General features: G+C 50.2%; 1 protein-coding gene across 1 annotated transcript in view; it reads right to left on the reverse strand.

The window, feature by feature from the left end:
* Positions 1-16,720, reverse strand: part of LOC147663741 (uncharacterized) — a gene marked incomplete at its 3' end in the record, with an annotated part of 42,852 nt that extends 26,132 nt beyond the window's left edge. The window contains exon 1 of the mRNA XM_086950235.1: positions 16,587-16,720. The remainder of the gene's footprint in view (positions 1-16,586) is intronic.
* Positions 16,721-18,585: the final 1,865 nt, after the last annotated feature.

Below are 18,585 nucleotides of genomic sequence, written 5' to 3' on the forward strand. Positions count from 1 at the left end.
GTGGTTGTGATCGGGGACGTTATAATCTTGGGGATAAATGGTTTTGAGTACATGAGTATGGATGGTTAGGATCCATTAGTACAACGAAATCAATTTCCCAGGAGAGATTTGCTCTTTAATTACCTGTGGTACCCCTTCTCTTGGGTGTGGGGTCGCTCCCATTCTCTATTTTTATCGTCTCTTTATTGTGCACCTGTCTTCATTCCCTTCTTCCAGCGGTGCGACGCGGCGGCGGAGGGACGAGGGTGTGCGGGGACTTGGAGAGGAGCCCCCTCGGCCCCCACACAAGCTCGGTTCCGGTCTCTGCCCCCTCCCTGGTGCTCCCCAGTCTCCTCACTGCTCCCTATCCCTACCCCCTGCCCCGGTGCGCCGGTCCCCGCCTCCCTCTCGTCTGCTCTTCACTCCCTGGCAGTGTCTGCCAAGGGCACCTCAGGACACATCCCAGCTGCTAGTAATTAGGCTGAGAGCCAGGGGAGCCCTGGCATGGCCGGGGCTGGAGGGGTGAGTGCGCACGAAGAGCAGCCCCTCCTCGCCAGAATCTGTGGATGGGGGGTCAGACTGGCGCCGCCTCTCCCCACACCTACCGATGCCCCCTCCACCTACACAGATGATACTGAGCGGAGTAGTTCATGCTGGTGCGTAGTTTCAGGATTTCAGTGCTCCATGATTTCAGCACTCCGACCTCTTGATCAAACTGCTCTAGCCGCTGTGAAAAGACTCCCGCGAGACTCCCTACCAATAAACCCAAGGGAACGACATCAAACGAGCCCTCACATCCCACTGAAAGGTAAAGCACCCAAACTATCATCCACATGTGCGTAAAACGCAACCCCTGGTAAACGACTTCAGTGCACCCCTCCTTTGAGCATGACCACCAACATGTGCTGGCAGCAGATAAACAAAGTAAGTGCCATCAACATCACCATCAGATGAAGGACGATGTAGACGCCAGTAAGGTCAACTCCCAACCAGCCCCCTCGTCCATGCATGCTCCCTCGAACCAGCCCCACTCTACAGTCAAAGTCGATTTAAGCAGTCCCCACACCCAGCCAAAATAAGACCAAGTAACAGCTACTTTCCAACATCCAGTGTGTCTGAGTAAGTCCAACCCTCATATCCACCCACCCTCTTCCAAACAAACCTTACTATCAGCACAGCCATGCACCACATGCAACCAAAACAATACCAATCAAAACTCAATTTCAAGGTACACCAAGCCCAACGTCCTGAACAACCCTCCGCAACAGCGTCCACGCAATATCCCATAGTGATTCCACGTTCAATCAAGAGCAAACCACCAAATGGACTGACACCGTGGCAAGCTCTTCCCAAGCTCTACATTGCATAAAACCAAAATAACACTTCCCCAACCAGTCCCAAAAGCCAAGCAAAATAAGCCCTGTGAACACCCACATCTTAAGGAGAACACCCCATCCATTCCCCATATTCAACCATATAGCCACCTGCCACGACCCACATCCATTGGAGACTTCCCCCAGCAACCCAAGTGCCTACACAATACCCCAGAGAGCCCCACGCCCAAAGAAAGCCAGCCCCAACAGCCCATCAAGCTCTTCACAACCAGTCTCCACTTCCAAGCAAACTATTTCCCAACGAGCCCCCCCCCCCACACACACGCAATGAAAATAACAACCCTCAACAGCCATTCGATGAAGACACCCAATAGGTTTGTGTCCAAGCAATACTCTATTGAGCCACAACTTCCAAGCAGGGACCCCCCATACACACACACACGTCTATTCCATCACTTTCAACAAGCCACAGCATACTAGAAAGTTCTTCACCAACCATCCCCACACCAAAACAAGATTTCCCCACCTGCTCCCTGTTAGACGGGGACCCGGAGGGTCGGCCGAGGACAGGGGGAGAGGCCTCCGGTGAGGGCCGTCTCAGCGATCGTACAGACGAGTAACTTCCCCCCCCACAGATGGACACCACACAAGGATGAGGTCAACACACTTTATATACGGTTCTTGAAGCAAGGTTATCAGCGATACAGTGAGGTCTGGACACGAGGGTCCTCTCAATTCTAGTCTCTGTAGGGAAAGGGGTAGCGGGACAGTCTTGGTACCGGTCCGGAACAGGCGTGGCAAGAGGGAAGCTCACAATCCTCGAGCTTAGGGGTCTGCAAGGTCGGGCCGCGGCAGCGCCAGCAGGCTTGGATGGTAGTTCTCGAAGGAGGGCCGCGGCAGCGCCAGCAGGCTTGGATGATGGTTCTCGAAGGAGGGCCGCGGCAGCGCCAGCAGGCTTGGATGATGGTTCTCGAAGGAGGGCCGCGGCAGCACCAGCAGGCTTGGATGATGGTTCTCGAAGGAGGGCCGCGGCAGCGCCAGCAGGCTTGGATGATAGTTCTCGAAGGAGGGCCGCGGCAGCGCCAGCAGGCTTGGACGAGGGTTCACGTTGTAGAGGGCCGCGGCAGCGCCAGCAGGCTTCAGAGATGGGTTCACAAGGCAGGGCTGCGGCAGCGCCAGCAGTCCGTCAGGGATGAGTTCTTCAAGGTGTCTCTCGACTCCAGGATACAACTGCCTTCCTGCTCTGGAGCAGCCCCAGTTATAGGTCTGGTCTCCTTTGATGTCCGGACCCTCGCGCTTGGAGGTCGGGAGGTCCGGGATGAGGGAGTCTAGACACCCAGCAGGGGGGTGGAGCCAGCGCCCGGGGAGGCTAGGGGCGATCGGCACCTGCCGGGGGAGAGCCATCGACACTCCTTTCTCTCATTGACCTGCCAAGTGGTCTCTTCACCTCCTGGGTGGATGGTGGTGCCTCGATGTCGGGGCCTGGCCAGGCCCAGGGTTGGGGTCGAGCCGAGGCCACGCGGCCTCGTGATGCAGTGTCCAAGATGGCGGCTGGGCCGGGGCAATGCTGCTGATGGAGGCCCGGCCAGCCGATACCGGGGTGTTCGGGAGCAGGCGTCCAGTTGGGGACGGGTTGCGGGTTGCCTCGGTGGGTTGCCGGGATGGTTCTTTCTGGGGATACAGGGAGAGCTGGTGTCCGGGCCCTATCATGCGGGGAGGGAGCTGGCCTTCCACGAGGCCTGTCCAACACTCCCACATTCAAACAAGACGGCTCCAAGTAGCTTCATGTACTCCCATCCACAAGCCAACCCATGCAACAAGGCCCCTCCAAACAGCCCCTCGAAAAACTAAGCTCCCCACAACAAGCTCCCGCATACAAAGGTCCCCCCCCAAACACCATCCCCTTGCAAATAAGACAAGCATTGGCATAGCCAATAGGTCTCGCCTTTGGGACCGTATAAGTGTTTAGCCATGGAACAGTTGATGTTGTTGCACCATGGATATTGTGCTGCATAGCTAAATACTTATAAGGTAGCAAAGGCCAGACCTATTGGCTATGCCAATGCTTGTTAATACAAGTTTGTGTTTTTTCTGTGGTAAACGGAACAAAGCATTATGAGAACGCCACTCTCGTTGCCCACATACTGACGCAATTCCACGCATCTCTTAAAGCGGCTTTGTGAAATAGCCCACCAGGAGTGGGAGCCCCCAGCACTGCGCCCAACACTGACAGCACGGGGAAAGAGATTTTACTGTAACCTGCACAAGTGTGTGTAAGACAAGGAAAGAGGCCTTTTACTGTATCCTGCACTGGTGGGTGTAAGACGGGGGAAAGAGACTATTACTGTAACCTGCACTAGTGGGTGTAAGACGGGGGAAAGAGACCTTTTACTGTAACCTGCACTAGTGGGTGTAAGACAGAGAAAGAGGCCTTTTACTGTAAGCTGCACTATTGGATGTAAGACAGAGAAAGAGGCCTTTTACTGTATCCTGCACTCGTGGATGTAAGACGGGGGAAAGAGACCTTTTACTGTAACCTGCACTAGTGCGTGTAAGACGGGGAAATAGGCCTTTTACTGTAACCTGCACTAGTGGATGTAAGACGGGGGAAAGAGACCTTTTACTGTAACCTGCACTAGTGGGTATAAGACAGAGAAAGAGGCCTTTTACTGTAACCTGCACTAGTGGGTGTAAGACAGGGAAAGAGGCCTTTTACTGTAACCTGCACTAAAGGGTGTAAGTCGGGGGGAAAGAATCCTTTTACTGTATCCTGCACTAGTGGGTGTAAGACGGGGGAAAGAGGCCTTTTACTGTAACCTGCACTGGTGGGTGTAAGACAGGGAAAGAGGCCTTTTACTGTAACCTGCACTAGAGGGTGTAAGGCAGAGAAAGAGGTCTTTTACTGTAACCTGCACTAGTGCGTATAAGACGGGGAAAGAGGCCTTTTACTGTAACCTGCACTAGTGGGTGTAAGACGGGGAAAGAGGCCTTTTACTGTAACCTGCACTAGTGGGTGTAAGACGGGGAAAGAGGCCTTTTACTGTAACCTGCACTAGAGGGTGTAAGACGGGGAAAGAGGCCTTTTACTGTAACCTGCACTAGTGGATGTAAGACGGGGGAAAGAGACCTTTTACTGTAACCTGCACTAGTGGGTGTAAGACAGAGAAAGAGGCCTTTTCCTGTAACCTGCACTAGTGGGTGTAAGACAGGGAAAGAGGCCTTTTACTGTAACCTGCACTAGTGGGTGTAAGGCAGAGAAAGAGGTCTTTTACTGTAACCTGCACTAGTGGGTGTAGGACAGGGAAAGAGGCCTTTTACTGTAACCTGCACTAGTGGGTGTAAGACGGGGAAAGAGGTCTTTCACTGTAACCTGCACTAGTGGGTGTAAGACGGGGAAAGAGGTCTTTCACTGTAACCTGCACTAGTAGGTGTAAGACAGGAAAAGAGGCCTTTCACTGTAACCTGCACTAGTGAGTGTACGACGGGGAAAGAGGTCTTTCACTGTAACCTGCACTAGTGGGTGTAAGACAGGAAAAGAGGCCTTTCACTGTAACCTGCACTAGTGAGTGTAAGAGGGGGAAAGAGGCATTTTACTGTAACCTGCACTAGCGGGTGTAAGACGGGAAAAGAGGCTTTTTACTGTAACCTGCACTAGTGAGTGTAAGACGGGGAAAAGAGGCCTTTTACTGTAACCTGCACTAGTGGGTGTAAGACGGGGAAAAGAGACCTTTTACTGTAACCTGCACTAGTGGGTGTAAGGCAGAGAAAGAGGTATTTTACTGTAACCTGCACTAGAGGGTGTAAGACGGGGGAAAGAGGCCTTTTACTGTAACCTGCACTAGTGGGTGTAAGACGGGGAAAGAGGCCTTTTACTGTAAACTGCACTAGAGGGTGTAAGACGGGGAAAGAGGCCTTTTACTGTAACCTGCACTAGTGGGTGTAAGACGGGGAAAGAGGCCTTTTACTGTAACCTACACTAGTGGGTGTAAGACAGAGAAAGAGGCCTTTTCCTGTAACCTGCACTAGTGGGTGTAAGACAGGGAAAGAGGCCGTTTACTGTAACCTGCACTAGTGGGTGTAAGGCAGAGAAAGAGGTCTTTTACTGTAACCTGCACTAGTGGGTGTAAGACAGAGAAAGAGGCCTTTTAATGTAACCTGCACTAGTGGGTGTAAGATAGGGAAAGAGGCCTTTTACTGTAACCTGCACTAGTGGGTGTAAGACGGGGGAAAGAGGCCTTTTACTGTAACCTGCACTAGTGGGTGTAAGACGGGGGAAAGAGACCTTTTACTGTAACCTGCACTAGTGGGTGTAAGACGGGGAAAAGAGACCTTTTACTGTAACCTGCACTAGTGGGTGTAAGGCAGAGAAAGAGGTCTTTTACTGTAACCTGCACTAGTGGGTGTAAGACAGGGAAAGAGGCCTTTTACTGTAACCTGCACTAGTGGGTGTAAGACGGGGGAAAGAGACCTTTTACTGTAACCTGCACTAGTGGGTGTAAGACGGGGGAAAGAGGCCTTTTACTGTAACCTGCACTAGTGAGTGTAAGACGGGGAAAAGAGGCCTTTTACTGTAACCTGCACTAGTGGGTGTAAGACGGGGAAAAGAGACCTTTTACTGTAACCTGCACTAGTGGGTGTAACGCAGAGAAAGAGGTCTTTTACTGTAACCTGCACTAGAGGGTGTAAGACGGGGGAAAGAGGCCTTTTACTGTAACCTGCACTAGCGGGTGTAAGACGGGGAAAGAGGCCTTTTACTGTAACCTGCACTAGTGGGTGTAAGACGGGGGAAAGAGACCTTTTACTGTAACCTGCACTAGTGGGTGTAAGACAGGGAAAGAGGCCTTTTCCTGTAACCTGCACTAGTGGGTGTAAGACAGGGAAAGAGGCCTTTCACTGTAACCTGCACTAGTGCGTGTAAGACAGGAAAAGAGGCCTTTCACTGTAACCTGCACTAGTGGGTGTAAGACAGGGAAAGAGGCCTTTTACTGTAAGCTGCACTAGTGGGTGTAAGACAGGGAAAGAGGCCTTTTACTGTAACCTGCACTAGTGGGTGTAAGACGGGGAAAGAGGCCTTTTACTGTAACCTGCACTAGTGGGTGTAAGACGGGGGAAAGAGACCTTTTACTGTAACCTGCACTAGTGGGTGTAAGACGGGGAAAGAGGCCTTTTACTGTAACCTGCACTAGTGGGTGTAAGACAGAGAAAGAGGCCTTTTCCTGTAACCTGCACTAGTGGGTGTAAGACAGGGAAAGAGGCCTTTTACTGTAACCTGCACTAGTGGGTGTAAGGCAGAGAAAGAGGTCTTTTACTGTAACCTGCACTAGTGGGTGTAAGACAGGGAAAGAGACCTTTTACTGTAACCTGCACTAGTGGGTGTAAGACGGGGAAAGAGGCCTTTTACTGTAACCTGCACTAGTGGGTGTAAGACGGGGAAAGAGTCCTTTTACTGTAACCTGCACTAGTGGGTGTAAGAGGGGGAAAGAGGCATTTTACTGTTACCTGCACTAGTGGGTGTAAGACGGGGAAAGAGGCCTTTTACTGTAACCTGCACTAGTGGGTGTAAGACGGGGGAAAGAGACCTTTTACTGTAACCTGCACTAGTGGGTGTAAGTCGGGGGGAAAGAATCCTTTTACTGTATCCTGCACTAGTGGGTGTAAGACGGGGGAAAGAGGCCTTTTACTGTATCCTGCACTAGTGGGTGTAAGTCGGGGGGAAAGAATCCTTTTACTGTATCCTGCACTAGTGGGTGTAAGACGGGGGAAAGAGACCTTTTACTGTAACCGGCACTAGTGGGTGTAAGTCGGGGGGAAAGAATCCTTTTACTGTAACCTGCACTAGTGGGTGTAAGACAGGGAAAGAGGCTTTTTACTGTAACCTGCACTAGTGGGTGTAAGACGGGGAAAGAGGCCTTTTACTGTAACCTGCACTAGTGGGTGTAAGACAGGGAAAGAGGCCTTTTACTGTAACCTGCACTAGTGGGTGTAAGACAGGGAAAGAGGCCTTTTACTGTAACCTGCACTAGTGGGTGTAAGACAGGGAAAGAGGCCTTTTACTGTAACCTGCACTAGTGGGTGTAAGACGGGGGAAAGAGACCTTTTACTGTATCCTGCACTAGTGCGTGTAAGACGGGGAAAGAGGCCTTTTACTGTAACCTGCACTAGTGGGTGTAAGACGGGGAAAGAGGCCTTTTACTGTAACCTGCACTAGTGGGTGTAAGATGGGGAAAGAGGCTTTTTACTGTAACCTGCACTAGTGGGTGTAAGACAGGAAAAGAGGCCTTTCACTGTAACCTGCTCTAGTGGGTGTAAGACGGGGAAAGAGGCCTTTTCCTGTAACCTACACTAGTGGGGGTAAGACAGGGAAAGAGGCCTTTTACTGTAACCTGCACTAGTGGGTGTAAGACGGGGGAAAGAGACCTTTTACTGTAACCTGCACTAGTGGGTGTAAGACGGGGAAAAGAGACCTTTTACTGTAACCTGCACTAGTGGGTGTAAGACGGGGAAAAGAGACCTTTTACTGTAACCTGCACTAGTGGATGTAAGACGGGGGAAAGAGACCTTTTACTGTAACCTGCACTAGTGGGTGTAAGACAGAGAAAGAGGCCTTTTCCTGTAACCTGCACTAGTGGGTGTAAGACAGGGAAAGAGGCCTTTTACTGTAACCTGCACTAGTGGGTGTAAGGCAGAGAAAGAGGTCTTTTACTGTAACCTGCACTAGTGGGTGTAAGACAGGGAAAGAGGCCTTTTACTGTAACCTGCACTAGTGGGTGTAAGACGGGGAAAGAGGTCTTTCACTGTAACCTGCACTAGTGGGTGTAAGACGGGGAAAGAGGTCTTTCACTGTAACCTGCACTAGTAGGTGTAAGACAGGAAAAGAGGCCTTTCACTGTAACCTGCACTAGTGAGTGTACGACGGGGAAAGAGGTCTTTCACTGTAACCTGCACTAGTGGGTGTAAGACAGGAAAAGAGGCCTTTCACTGTAACCTGCACTAGTGAGTGTAAGAGGGGGAAAGAGGCATTTTACTGTAACCTGCACTAGCGGGTGTAAGACGGGAAAAGAGGCTTTTTACTGTAACCTGCACTAGTGAGTGTAAGACGGGGAAAAGAGGCCTTTTACTGTAACCTGCACTAGTGGGTGTAAGACGGGGAAAAGAGACCTTTTACTGTAACCTGCACTAGTGGGTGTAAGGCAGAGAAAGAGGTCTTTTACTGTAACCTGCACTAGAGGGTGTAAGACGGGGGAAAGAGGCCTTTTACTGTAACCTGCACTAGTGGGTGTAAGACGGGGAAAGAGGCCTTTTACTGTAAACTGCACTAGAGGGTGTAAGACGGGGAAAGAGGCCTTTTACTGTAACCTGCACTAGTGGGTGTAAGACGGGGAAAGAGGCCTTTTACTGTAACCTGCACTAGTGGGTGTAAGACAGAGAAAGAGGCCTTTTCCTGTAACCTGCACTAGTGGGTGTAAGACAGGGAAAGAGGCCGTTTACTGTAACCTGCACTAGTGGGTGTAAGGCAGAGAAAGAGGTCTTTTACTGTAACCTGCACTAGTGGGTGTAAGACAGAGAAAGAGGCCTTTTACTGTAACCTGCACTAGTGGGTGTAAGACAGGGAAAGAGGCCTTTTACTGTAACCTGCACTAGTGGGTGTAAGACGGGGGAAAGAGACCTTTTACTGTAACCTGCACTAGTGGGTGTAAGACGGGGAAAAGAGACCTTTTACTGTAACCTGCACTAGTGGGTGTAAGGCAGAGAAAGAGGTCTTTTACTGTAACCTGCACTAGTGGGTGTAAGACAGGGAAAGAGGCCTTTTACTGTAACCTGCACTAGTGAGTGTAAGACGGGGAAAAGAGGCCTTTTACTGTCACCTGCAATAGTGGGTGTAAGACGGGGAAAAGAGACCTTTTACTGTAACCTGCACTAGTGGGTGTAAGGCAGAGAAAGAGGTCTTTTACTGTAACCTGCACTAGAGGGTGTAAGACGGGGGAAAGAGGCCTTTTACTGTAACCTGCACTAGTGGGTGTAAGACGGGGAAAGAGGCCTTTTACTGTAACCTGCACTAGTGGGTGTAAGACGGGGGAAAGAGGCCTTTTACTGTAACCTGCACTAGTGAGTGTAAGACGGGGAAAAGAGGCCTTTTACTGTCACCTGCAATAGTGGGTGTAAGACGGGGAAAAGAGACCTTTTACTGTAACCTGCACTAGTGGGTGTAAGGCAGAGAAAGAGGTCTTTTACTGTAACCTGCACTAGAGGGTGTAAGACGGGGGAAAGAGGCCTTTTACTGTAACCTGCACTAGTGGGTGTAAGACGGGGAAAGAGGCCTTTTACTGTAACCTGCACTAGTGGGTGTAAGACGGGGGAAAGAGACCTTTTACTGTAACCTGCACTAGTGGGTGTAAGACAGGGAAAGAGGCCTTTTCCTGTAACCTGCACTAGTGGGTGTAAGACAGGGAAAGAGGCCTTTCACTGTAACCTGCACTAGTGCGTGTAAGACAGGAAAAGAGGCCTTTCACTGTAACCTGCACTAGTGGGTGTAAGACAGGGAAAGAGGCCTTTTACTGTAACCTGCACTAGTGGGTGTAAGACAGGGAAAGAGGCCTTTTACTGTAACCTGCACTAGTGGGTGTAAGACGGGGAAAGAGGCCTTTTACTGTAACCTGCACTAGTGGGTGTAAGACGGGGGAAAGAGACCTTTTACTGTAACCTGCACTAGTGGGTGTAAGAGGGGGAAAGAGGCCTTTTACTGTAACCTGCACTAGTGGGTGTAAGACGGGGAAAGAGGCCTTTTACTGTAACCTGCACTAGTGGGTGTAAGACAGAGAAAGAGGCCTTTTCCTGTAACCTGCACTAGTGGGTGTAAGACAGGGAAAGAGGCCTTTTACTGTAACCTGCACTAGTGGGTGTAAGGCAGAGAAAGAGGTCTTTTACTGTAACCTGCACTAGTGGGTGTAAGACAGGGAAAGAGACCTTTTACTGTAACCTGCACTAGTGGGTGTAAGACGGGGAAAGAGGCCTTTTACTGTAACCTGCACTAGTGGGTGTAAGACGGGGAAAGAGGCCTTTTACTGTAACCTGCACTAGTGGGTGTAAGAGGGGGAAAGAGGCATTTTACTGTTACCTGCACTAGTGGGTGTAAGACGGGGAAAGAGGCCTTTTACTGTAACCTGCACTAGTGGGTGTAAGACGGGGGAAAGAGATCTTTTACTGTAACCTGCACTAGTGGGTGTAAGTCGGGGGGAAAGAATCCTTTTACTGTATCCTGCACTAGTGGGTGTAAGACGGGGGAAAGAGGCCTTTTACTGTATCCTGCACTAGTGGGTGTAAGTCGGGGGGAAAGAATCCTTTTACTGTATCCTGCACTAGTGGGTGTAAGACGGGGGAAAGAGACCTTTTACTGTAACCTGCACTAGTGGGTGTAAGTCGGGGGGAAAGAATCCTTTTACTGTAACCTGCACTAGTGGGTGTAAGACAGGGAAAGAGGCTTTTTACTGTAACCTGCACTAGTGGGTGTAAGACGGGGAAAGAGGCCTTTTACTGTAACCTGCACTAGTGGGTGTAAGACAGGGAAAGAGGCCTTTTACTGTAACCTGCACTAGAGGGTGTAAGACAGGGAAAGAGGCCTTTTACTGTAACCTGCACTAGTGGGTGTAAGACGGGGGAAAGAGACCTTTTACTGTATCCTGCACTAGTGCGTGTAAGACGGGGAAAGAGGCCTTTTACTGTAACCTGCACTAGTGGGTGTAAGACGGGGAAAGAGGCCTTTTACTGTAACCTGCACTAGTGGGTGTAAGATGGGGAAAGAGGCTTTTTACTGTAACCTGCACTAGTGGGTGTAAGACAGGAAAAGAGGCCTTTCACTGTAACCTGCTCTAGTGGGTGTAAGACGGGGAAAGAGGCCTTTTCCTGTAACCTACACTAGTGGGGGTAAGACAGGGAAAGAGGCCTTTTACTGTAACCTGCACTAGTGGGTGTAAGACGGGGGAAAGAGACCTTTTACTGTAACCTGCACTAGTGGGTGTAAGACGGGGAAAAGAGACCTTTTACTGTAACCTGCACTAGTGGGTGTAAGACGGGGAAAAGAGACCTTTTACTGTAACCTGCACTAGTGGGTGTAAGACGGGGGAAAGAGGCCTTTTTCTGTCAAACCGACTCACGGCCGAGTTACAAGAGTTGCAGTAAAAGGTCTCGTATCACTGAGACGTAACGTGTTTCCTGGATAGCGTATGTTCGCCTTGAAGGGTATCTTCTACAACAGATATTTATTGCTGAGCGAATCATCACTAATAACATTGTAACATATGGTACAAGAATATTTGGATATAATATTTAAAAATATCTATAAAAGGCCAAGTCTTGGCTTTTTTATTTCACTCCCACCTTAAAGCCCACCGGGTCCACTAAGACTCCCCCCCTCTGCCCGCCTCCTCTGCCTCAGATGCTCCTAAGATCCCCCTCACCCATCCTCCCCGTCCCTCCTCTGCCCCCCTTGTCCCTCCTTCCTCCGCCCCTCGCCCCCCCTCCTCTGCCCCTGAAATGAAATGAAATGAAATGAAAGCGGGATTTATATAGCGCATGGCTGCCCGAGAGCGTCCCAGCGCTGAGATTGCATATACAACTGAGGGAAGGGAGGGGGGCAGAGATGGGATGGAAACTTTATAGTGGGAAGAGGTGAGTTTTGAGTAGTTTCCGGAATTTCATGTGGTTGGGTTCGGCGCGAAGCTGGGTTGGCAGGGCGTTCCATAGAGTAGCAGCTGTAACAGAGAAGCGGCGTCCTCCAGTGAGGGCTTTCTTTACTCTATGGACAGTGGCCAGGTTACTTTGGGAGGAACAGAGGGACCTGTTGGGTTTGTATGGGTAGAGCATGGTCTTCAGCATTGGAGGCCCTAGGTTTTGCATGGCTCTATGTCTTGACCCGAAGGTCCCTGCCAACTATAGGCCGATCTCCTTGTTGCCGGCTCTCGTTAAGATCCTGGAGAAATATGTTCAGTCAGTGCTCTCCAATTTTTTGGAGACCCATGAGATCTTACATGACTCCCAGTCGGGCTTCCGTTCAAATCGTAGCACCGAGACGGCGCTCCTTGAGGTTTCTGAAACTATCAAGGGGGTGTTGGATACCGGGGGCAAAGTCATGCTGGTGTTGTTGGACTTGTCGGCGGCTTTTGACACCGTCCCCCATGATGGCCTTCTCGCTAGACTCTATGAGATTGGTCTTAGGGGGACGGTGCTCTGCTGGTTCTCGTCCTTTCTAGCTGGCCGCCGGCAAACGATCTGGACGCCGCCTGACACCGCCGCCATGCCGCCTTTGGGAGTCGGGGTCCCTCAGGGCTCTATATTGAGCCCAACCCTTTTCAACATCTTTATGACCCCCTTGGCGGCGGTGGTGGAGTCGTTTGGCGCCCGGATCGTGTCGTATGCCGACGACACCCAGCTCCTCTTTTCTTGTGAGAGAGGGGCTGACTTTGACGGGGAGAGTATCCGGAATTGCCTTGGGGTGGTGTTCACATGGTTCCAACTGAACAGCCTCAAGTGCAATTCCGATAAATCTGAGGTACTCTTTTTCGGGTGCGATACGGAGCCGAGCTGGTAGGCCTGGTGGCCCATCGATACGTTCCCTCCGTCCGGTTCTTCCCCTATGGCTAAAAACTTGGGGGTTAAGATGGACAAGGGGCTGACGATGAAAGCCCAGATCCTTGGAGTGACCGGCACCTGCTTCGGCCTATTAAAGATGTTGCGGAGGTTCTTGCCTCTTCTGTCGGAGGAGCACAGGAAGCTGACTGTGCAGGCCCTGATAGGTTCCAGGTTGGATTATGCCAACATTCTTTACCTGGGCCTACCAGAGTACCTGTTGCAGCTTCTTCAAGTTGCGCAGAACGCGGCTGCCAGGGCCATTTTTGGTCTAAACAGACGTGCTAGCGCCTCGGGCCTGTTGTTGACTCTGCACTGGCTACCCATCCGTAAACGGATCGCCTTTAAGGCTTTGACTCTGGCATACAAGGCTCTCCATGCTGTGGGAGCAAGGTATCTTCAAAAGAGACTGGCTTTTTACCATCCAGCTCGTTCTCTGAGATCAGAATCTTTGCTATTGGCGGCTGTTCCTCGTGTTAAGAGAGCGCGCCTGGGTGGCCGTTCCTTCAGCCTGCTGGCCCCACAGATGTGGAATTCGCTTCCGCTCCCTCTTAGGGGGGCTTCGAATCTGCTTGACTTTAGGAGAGGTCTTAAGACCTGGTTGTTCACTCAGTAGTCCCGTTAGCAGTCCCCTCTTCTTTCCTGTGTGTTCTCTGTTGTTTTTAATGTGTTATGTTATTGTGAATCAGTTCTCCTTACCCAAAGCGCCGGGACACTCTTTTTGAGTAACCGTTGCGCTATACAAAAGTATAAATAACATAACATAACATATGGGTGGTGCATAGGGCTTTGAATATGACCCTTTCTCGGATAAGTAAACAATGAAGTGCCTTTAGGGCTGGTTTGGCAGATGCTCTTCGGGGGGTTCCTGTCAGAATCTGAGCAGCGGCATTTTGTGTTCTCTGAAGAACATTGATGGTGGCTTCTGGGGCCGCCAGGAAGAGGGCGTTGCTATAATCTAACCTAGATAATATTAGGCCCTGGATGAGCATTTTTTGTGATTGTGCAGGGAGTAGTGGGAGAATCTTCCTGGCTGAGCGAAGTAAGCCCACACAGGTACCGACTGTTTTTTTTGTCTGTGTTTTCAGAGATAGATCCTGTTCTAGCCAGAAGCCTAAACTCTTGAGTTCCGTCTTGGGCTGAAGAAGGGGACCCAGGCATGAGGGCCACATGGCTGAGGGAAGAGGTGATATTTGATGTCCCATCAACATGAGCTCGGTTTTGGAGCCATTAAGTTTCAGTCTTGAGTTGGACATCCAATCATGGATTCCCTCAAGACAGTCATGGAGGTTTTTTATCTTTTCGCCTTCAAGGGAAAAGGACACAACCATTTGGGTGTCGTCAGCGTATGTGACGGCTTTTATCCGAAAGGGAGTGACCACATCCTCCAGTGGGGCCATGTATGTGTTAAATAGAGTAGGGCTCAGTGAAGAGCCCTGTGGTACCCCACACTGGAGGTGGAAAAGATCTGATCGTTTATTCCCTTCACAGACCTGGAAGGTTCTGTCCTTCAGGAAAGATGAAAGCCAAGTAAGCGCCTTATCCCTCACTCCTAGTTTGAGTAGTCGCTGGATCAGGATCTTGTGGTCCACCGTGTCAAATGCAGCGCTTAGATCCAGGAGGATCAGTAAAACTGATCCCCCTGAATCCAAGATGCATCTGGCTTCCTCGACTACTTTCAGGAGGGCGGTCTCGGTCCCCTGCCCTGGACGAAAACCTGTTTGCGATGGGCGTAGGAGATTGTTGGTTTCGAGGAAAGCCGACAGTTGCTGGTTGACCAGTTTCTCTGCAATCTTACTCATGCCTGGTAAGAGAGAGATTGGGCGCAGGTTGGAAAGGTCTGAAGGATCCTGGCCTGTTTTTTTTTGAAGAGCTTTGACTATTGCATGTTTCCAGTTAGGGGGGACTACTCCTTGGCTAAGAGAGGCATTAATAAGATTTGTTGCAAGGTGTGAGATAGTTGGTCCGACTTGTTTAAGGATACGAATGGGGGCTGGGTCAGTGGGTGAACCGCTTTTCATGCCTGAAAGAGTTTTCAAGAAGTCTTCGTTGGACAGCTGGTGAAAACTGTCTAGAGTCGGGCCGGTTGTGGGGGGTACCAGTTCATAGTGGAGTTTGTTATCCGTTATAGGTGGGAGGGTTTGTAGAATGTTGGTGATTTTGTTCTGAAAAAAGGTTGCTATTTGATTGCATCTAGAGACTGTAGGTTGCTGAGTGGAAGGAGGATTGGGGATTTTGAGTAGCTCTTTGACTATTTTATAAGTCTCCCTGGATGAATTGGATGCATTTTTAATTTTTTCATTGAAGAAGGATGCTTGGGCTGATTTTCGGGCTAATTTGTAGGTCCTCATTGCTTTTTTATATTCATCTTTGATGATGGGGTCCCAGTTTTTCCTCCATTTCCGCTCTTGGATCTTACAAATTTTTCTAAGGTTCCTTAGTTCCTGGGAGTACCATGGGGATTTGAAGGTCATGCTTTTTTTCTTTATATTTTTCTTGGGAGCGACTACATCAAGAGTAGAGGTGAGCCATCTAGTGAAATTTTCGTCTGCTTTTACGGGATCAGGGAGAGCGGAGGGGGCGGAGCTTATCAGTTCCTGGGTCCAACGCTCAAATGAGAGTTTGGACCAGATTCTATCCTGTTCTCTAGAAGACGAGGTTTGGGGAGTGTTTAGAGTAGTTTGCCAAGTGAAAGGAATGAGGGAATGGTCAGACCATGGCAACGGGAGTGAAGGTCGTGTTTCTATTTTTGACAGGTTGGTGAAAAGAGGATCTAGAAGGTGACCCTTGGTATGAGTTGCCTCTGAATTTAAGAGGTGTACGTCAAGTGCCTTTAGTTCAGAAATGAGGTCCCTTGCGGTTTTGTCTGAACTGTCCTCGAAATGGAGGTTTAAATCTCCAAGCAGGATAAAATTAGAGGTTGAGGTGCAGGAGGAGATCGTGGAGTCTAGTAGTGAACCGACAAAGTTTTCTAGATTGCCGGGTGGTCGGTATACGAGGGTACCCGAGAGGGATTTGTTGGGAGTTATTTGGAGGGAAAAGTGGACGCTTTCGCAGTCTTCGATTCCTGCTTCTTGTAGCCTGCATATGAAGGTGCTTCGGTAAACAATCGCTATCCCACCTCCTTTTCCCTCCCCCCTCCTCTGCCCCTCGCCACCCTTCCTCTGCAACTCGCCCCCCTTCCTCTGCCCCTCACCCCCTCCTCTGCCCCCCTTCCTCTGCCCATCTCCCCCTCTCCTCCTCTGTGCTCCCCTCCTCTGCCCCCTCTATGCCCCCTCCTCTCCCCCTCCCCTCTCCCTTCCCTCTTCCTCCTCTGCCCCCCTCACCCCCTCCTCTGCCCCCCTTACCCCCTCCTCTGCCCCCTCTTCTTCCACGGCCCCCCTCCCTCTGCCCCCTCCTCCCCCTTCCCTGCCTCCCTCCCTCCTCCTCCCACCTTCTGCCCCCTCTTCCCCCATCCCTCCTCCTCCCTCCTTCTGCCCCCTCCTCCCCCATCCCTCCTTCTGCCCCCTCCCTCCTCCGCCCCCTTCCCTCCTCTGCCCCCCTCCCTCCCTCCATTCCCCTCCCTCCCTCCCCCTCCTCCTATGCCCCCTCTGTGCCCTCCCCTCTGCCCCGTCTGTGCCCCCCTCCCCTCCCTTCCCTCCTTAGTCTCACCGCTCTCCTCTCTCCTGGGTTTCTTCTCCTTCACTGTTGGAAACTCATGAACAGTTTCACTTCCGGGTCACCCGGAGCAGAAGCAACGGGGCCGATGGAGCTCTCCTCAGGCCTGAGAGATGAACAGTGTCTTGGTCACCGGCGGCAGCGTCAGAGGAAGCAGCGAAGTTGGAAAGAAGCCCCGCCCCGCCCTCTCACACGTGTCTGCTTCCGGGTCAGCGGCGGCAGAGTCAGCACCAGCAGCGGAGCCCAACCTGCAGCAGGGGAGTGAGAAGCCCTGGTGCTCTGTCCGTCTGTCCAGCTCAAGGAGGGGCCTGTCTGCTGTCCCTTCACTTTCAGCAGGTCAGTGAGGCGTTAGATGGAGGGGGTGCCCCGAGCCTCTCACACTCAAGTGTGAATGCAGTAGGCAGGTGTGTGTGTGTGATATTTAATAACTGTGAGACTACATGGCCCACTGTTCTATATGAATCCCTTCATTTAGCCATGGCTCTTTAAAGGACAGTGCATTATGATATTTAAACACCCATTAACATTGTTTAGAGCCGAGTTATGTATCCTTGCTGAAATTCAGGACTTGAGGTGTACTGTGCAAGGGGGTCACTTTGTGACCTTGTTATAATACATCAAAGATTTAGTGTGGCCTCAATGTGTGATCTTAACTCCTTTATATCTGGAAAATGGGAATCAACCTTTACAATGCAACCATTGCATCGCACTACACTTACAACACAGGCATTACAACGCAACATCCTTTACAAGGCATTACACAACAACGCAGGCATTACAACGCATGATACTACATCGCAATTCACTACTACGCAGGCATTACAACGCATACCATTACAATGCATACCATTGGAGTTAGAATAGTAATTTTTACCCCTCCACTATCCAACACTTACCCTACTGTTGCACCCCCTGGAGTTGGAATAGTCATTTGTATCCCCATACTATCCAATACTTACCTTAAGTGCAATGTAATGGTTTGCGTTGTAAAGGTAGTATGCAATGTAATGAAATGCGTTGTAAAGGTAGTTTTTAAAAATGCGATGTAGTGTCATGCGATCCAATGGAATGCGTTGTAGTGGATGTCGCAATATAAAAACTGCGTTGTAAGTGCATGTGTTGTAAATGTATGCGTTGTAACGTCAGACATTTGTCCAGAATGGGTCCGTTTGGAGTTGTTACTGATTTTCACCAATACCTGCTCAGACCTTGTTCTTTGATGTTTGTATTCAGTGAGAGGTTGTCTCTGCAATGGATTAAGAGGTATGCTAGGAGGAAACAAAAGCATATTTTTACAGAACAATATTAGTTTCTTCTCAGAATACATGTCTTTATTAAGCACCTTTGTCCACAGTACTGTACATTGAACCCTTTGATATCTGCACTTTGTTCCCTAAAGTAAGGTGGTTGTTTTATTCATAACTAGCATATGAAGCTGACTTTTAGTTCGCTGATATACTAATGATTTGTGGGGCCCGGCAACACATATTTGGGGCTCCCTATTTAGAATTGAAGCATTGTACATGTTTCCATATTTCCGCATGTCGCTAATATATGAAGTATTGCATGTCCATGGGGGTGATAGAGAGGAGGAATTTATATATTACAGAATGCTCCACCCACAGAACTGCTTCCTCCTCAGATACTGACACCTTCCAACTGCCTCAGCAGCATTCCACATTGGGTGTTGCCTCAGAGACTCTGGGATGACACAGCTCTGTTGAAGAGACTACAACACCTTTGTGAGAAGAGTGAGCTGTGATTATTTGGGGTGTTACATGTGATTGTACAGATCTGTGTCCACCCTGTGTGTAGGTCTCTTGGAGTAGTTGATGCCCGTGAATGGCTTGGTCGAAACCTAACCTTTCACTACAAAATGTATGGAAGTGATTTGTGTGTGCGAGACAGTGTGCATGTGTTTGTTTGTGATTGGTTGTCTTGGGTGGAACATTATATATGAGCGTGTAAGCGACTGATCCATCTGATTACTTAT

This window comes from Lissotriton vulgaris, unplaced genomic scaffold (assembly GCF_964263255.1).
Source record: "Lissotriton vulgaris unplaced genomic scaffold, aLisVul1.2 SCAFFOLD_3461, whole genome shotgun sequence".
Taxonomy (NCBI): Eukaryota; Metazoa; Chordata; class Amphibia; order Caudata; family Salamandridae; genus Lissotriton; species Lissotriton vulgaris.